This window comes from Aplysia californica, unplaced genomic scaffold (genome assembly GCF_000002075.1).
Source record: "Aplysia californica isolate F4 #8 unplaced genomic scaffold, AplCal3.0 scaffold00551, whole genome shotgun sequence".
Classification (NCBI taxonomy): domain Eukaryota; kingdom Metazoa; phylum Mollusca; class Gastropoda; order Aplysiida; family Aplysiidae; genus Aplysia; species Aplysia californica.
The window spans coordinates 269840-274487 of record NW_004797821.1 but is presented as its reverse complement, the minus strand read 5'-3'; positions in this window follow the sequence as shown (position 1 = coordinate 274487).

The following is a 4648-nucleotide window of genomic DNA, read 5'->3' as shown; positions in this document are numbered from 1 at the left end:
CTTATCTTTATAAAAATGAAATAAGAGCTCATCTTTCTATTTTCAGAGTTTTAGCCAGTCCCAGAGTATTTGCCTTGTACTTGTGAAGACACTTTTTGTGTCAAGATTTTTAGTGTGCCCAAAGTAACTTTCTGCCTTTTTTCCCTCGCTACAACTGTGTCAAGATTGATTTACATGCTGTAAGACACAGATATATTTTTGCCAAGCATATTGTTCTTAGGTTTCGTTGAGTATAAGTTCTAATTTTTGCAAAGATCGTAAGCACTTTTACTATGGCTCAGCAGGTCAATTATAGAGCAAATGAACAATTTTGTGTAAAGTTTTGCAAAAGTATTGGTTTTTGAGATTCATTTATAAAGATCTCCCTGGGTGAATTTTTAATGAAAAGTCAGAATAAGAATTTAGCATTGTAGTGTCAGTATAGGAGAAAGTCTTTTTTGATAGAATCTGTGTACTGATAAATAATTTTCTATTTTTGTTAATTCAAAAGAAACTGTACTTGGGATCTCTTTTTACTGTGAGTTAGGTTGACGTACTAGCTGTTGGAAACGTCAACAAATGTTTTTGTATGCAGCATTGTCAATTTGTGTGTCATTGTGAAACTAGGTTTTTGTACTTTCGACTTTCTCTTGTTGTATACAGTTTGTGCACTAATCTTCCCTGACCGTTTCCGTCGATTATTTTAACTGATGGTGTTGTGAACAGAATGGCCAAGCCTCAGATTCCCCAGTCTTGTTACAGATATGTTTGATCATGGGGAATATGACCTAATACTTCATGAGGTTAACAGTTTTATGTTCTGAACAATTCATGACAAATGTGCAAAAAGTGAGCCGTGTTCAATCTTAGATTTGGATATTGTAATTGCTGCCTGAGCGTTATGAGGTGATCTGTGTTTTAGATTCAACATTCCTCTGTTTTGCTACTGTACCAGCACAAATTAAATACACACGCCCATGGAGTTGATTTGAAAACAAAGATTTGGTACAACAGATGGCAGCTTGGAAAAGTTCATATCGGTATATTATGTGTTTTGTAACCTTTGAGTTTGAAAAAATCAGGGTGTTCTGTCCAAATTGATTGAGACACCGAGTCAGCAACACAATAAATCACTGTGATGTAAAAACGGAAGAAAAAAAAGGGGTATTCACTGAAATCACTTTTCTCATTTCTCGTGCAGTAGAATCTGCCAGTGTTGGCTGTTGTGTGCATAGCACTATCGTTCTATCATGTAATGCTTTGGCTTTGCTGAGCGTCGATTTCTGGGACCACATGACATGTACACTTGTCGACACTAACACTAACACTACACTGCCGCGATTTATGTACATATAGCCCAATATTGTACTGATATGATCAATACTTATTTATTGTGCATAGAAGGAATTCAACCTTCTTGACTTTTATTTAATATCGAATGAAACAACAGATATGATCCAGGAAAACTGCTATTTTTAAAATATTTTTTTTTTGAGAAAAATTTATTTGAAATTTAAATCGCGTATTGTAAAGAACTGCCATATAATTTAAAGCAGTAAAGAAGTTATTGGTATGAACTTGTTCTATGTGATGACTGAACTGGAAGTAATTTTATTTCTTTTGCATTTTGCATGTCACCCTCAAAATTTATATATAATTTCTTTTAATTTTGATTTACCATTTGATTTCAAATTTTCTTCAGTTGATGATGGTCTGACAGTTTGTGGATTATGTCTGGTCTGGGATGTATCGGGAGATGCGACGCTAGGTAGTGTTGAATGTAGTGATGTTCAGGGGAAGCAAGTTTTGTCACATTCTTATTGCAGTGATGCCATCTAGTGCTGTCATTTGCCACCACTTTATGTGTAGGGGCATCAAGCAAAAAGAGCTGGTACTGAAAACGTGCAAGATGTTTGGGAGAGGGGGTATTATTTCAATGGCCGCACAGTTCCATTTATTAGAATTTGTGTAAAGTCTTCCCCTTCCAAGGAAGGAACTGCCAACTTTCATAAAACTTCTCAAGGTCTTAACCTCGTTTTTATTTCACTTGTTAAAGGTATGGTGTAAGTAGGGGTCTCTTTCATGGTCTCTGATGTTTCTTAACCGAGAAAAATGCAGCCTGTATCCTTCCTGTTACTACCAAATTTTTTTTCTTGCAGTCTGCAATTTGAAATTGGTTTTTATGGCGATGTGCTTCTGTTTGTCAAAAGCAACAATTGGAAAGGCCCAAGTTCAGTGACAGATTACTTGTGTTGATCTTTCTACTTATCTTATCTCTGTGGAATGTTGTCTATTTCAGGGACTATTTTTGTTTGGTGGCAGTTTGCGAATGGAATAGGGCAGTACCTCGAGTCACTTATTTATTGGTCAAGGCTTTGTATAGATAGTGTATTTTGTGTGGAGGGAAACTGTGCAGTGTGGGAATGTGCTGTTTGCAGAGGTCGTGTGTACATAGCAGCGTGTTTCCAACCCAACTTGTGAACCTGTATGATAGCAGTTTTTCGAGTTCACACCTAACAAATATTTAATCGTAACGACAATGCTGTTGGGTTTTTTTAGAATTTATTATTGATGTGTTTTGTGTTGATGCTGAGTGTAGTTTTCCCCTCCAGTGCGTTTGCTTTAGTAATGTTTTAGAGGAATGTCACGTAAAATCCTTTGTAGTCCCACACTTAGCTTCTGTAAGAGTTGAGGGTCAGCTCAGGGTGGCATTTTTGTGTCTGTGGTGTGGTGATCAGATTAGGCTCTTCGCCATTGCACACAGAAGAAGACCCGAGCTCGGTTATTCTGTATTTATTTTTGTTCGGGGTATTTTATATATCTCGGAATAGCTGCCCTGTGGCGCGCTCACATGACTGGGTGCAGTTGTGAGCACCGTAAAAAAATTATTTTACCAAATTGAAAACTGAACCGCAGCACTTCAGATGGAGGTGTAGGGAGACAAAGGTTTTTGTACTGTGGCTTTTCTTGTTGCTTGCAGCATGCTGGTCAGCTTGTTTCTGTGTTCACTTTAGTTTCCATTTGTTGAGCGAGCTGACAAAATTACTTACTCCTCGTATTCGAGCCCTATGGAAATAGATACATCACGCTTATAGGTGAAGTTTTTACAAATTTAATAAGAGGCATGTTATATTTAAAGAATATATGCAATCAATTGAAAATCTACAACTTATACCCTAGTGTCGATTTTTGGCCAATATCTCCATTTGTGGATTGTGGGAAGTAACTCATTTTGTCAGCACGCCTCGCATTTTTGTTTTTTAGCTTTCATTATTGTAGTACTGATTTTGTTGATGGTTTTGTTATAGCAATGCTCTGATACGCATTTCACTCCACAAAGTGTTCCCTGAAGTAATTTTTTCCTTTGCATTTATAGCTCAGAAGTCTGTTCAGGTCATCAAAGAATATTATATCAAGTTTAAAGATGTGCTTTGAAGAAAAGAGTGGAAGCAAGAGACCGATGCTGAATTAGTTTTTCATTCAGCAGAACATCTTGTTGTTGGCTTTCCTCTTCATGATGCCACATATTGCTCAACATCAGGAGATAGTTTGGTCATCTGGAATTGGCTTTGAGCTCTTAATTTTTAAATTTTTTTTCTTCCTTAAGATGCCATGTTATTATTTACGCACTTTATTATTATATTGAAGTGACAATTTTTTAGTTCGTTGCATGCTGTGGCTTGTGTTCTGTCTTTTGCCCTGGCTGCTTCGGCTCCTCACCGTTCTGTGTTTGTGAGGCATCGTGGAGAAATAAGGCGCTCGTCAAGATAATGAAATTGAAGATAAAAGGCATTTTTCCATCAGTTTGGATAATCAAACTTTTGCTTTCTGCTTAATATCTTTTACGTCCAAAATATAAATCACAATTCAGTGTGGATTTTGCTGGAAAAATGTTTAGGGGTACAAAGAATATAAATTTTCAGTTTTCAAGGACTCTCAGGCTAAAGATATCACCAAATTTTGACGGCCATTTTCTCGTTAATTTTACCTCTGAAACCAGGTGACCCCCCCACCCCCTTCAATTGCAAATATTCTATTGCTTCTATTCTCAATAACTCAAGATGGCCCAAAATTGACAAGCGCCTGATTCCACTGTGCCGTTTCACATTTCATCTTGTCGTACGTCACGTCATCTGTGCCTTCATCACCGCATGTGTTCACTGCTGCTGTTTTTGTGCTCAGGTCAAACCACAGAAGAAAAGAAAAAAACCCAACCCAATGCACCTTGAGAGTATGTCCTTTCCTTCTCCCTACTCCCAATTTTTTTTCAAGACTTATTGGGGGGGTGGGGGGGTGAGATTGTTTATAATTTTACTGCTTGTTACACCCTGTTTTCGTAGAGCTTTATTTTGTATGTATGTATGTGAGATGGGGCGGGGATACAGTACTGTATTTACCATAAGATTTTTACGATTTTTCAGCGGAGACCTTTGTGTCCCTTGTTCCGTGTTCCGCGTGTCTCTTCAGATCGGTTGTCAATACGTTTTGGTTGAGGCTACCTGAAGCACTTTGGAAAGTTTATAAGAGACAAGAATGAAGAAAGATGTTGCGTGATGGTGTTTTGTTTTGTGATCTTTACAATGTTGCATGCGTGGAAAAGTTTTATATTGTGTGGATGGTGTTGGGTGAATTATAATAATGGAATGCTTTTGCTACGGGAGAGGGGGGG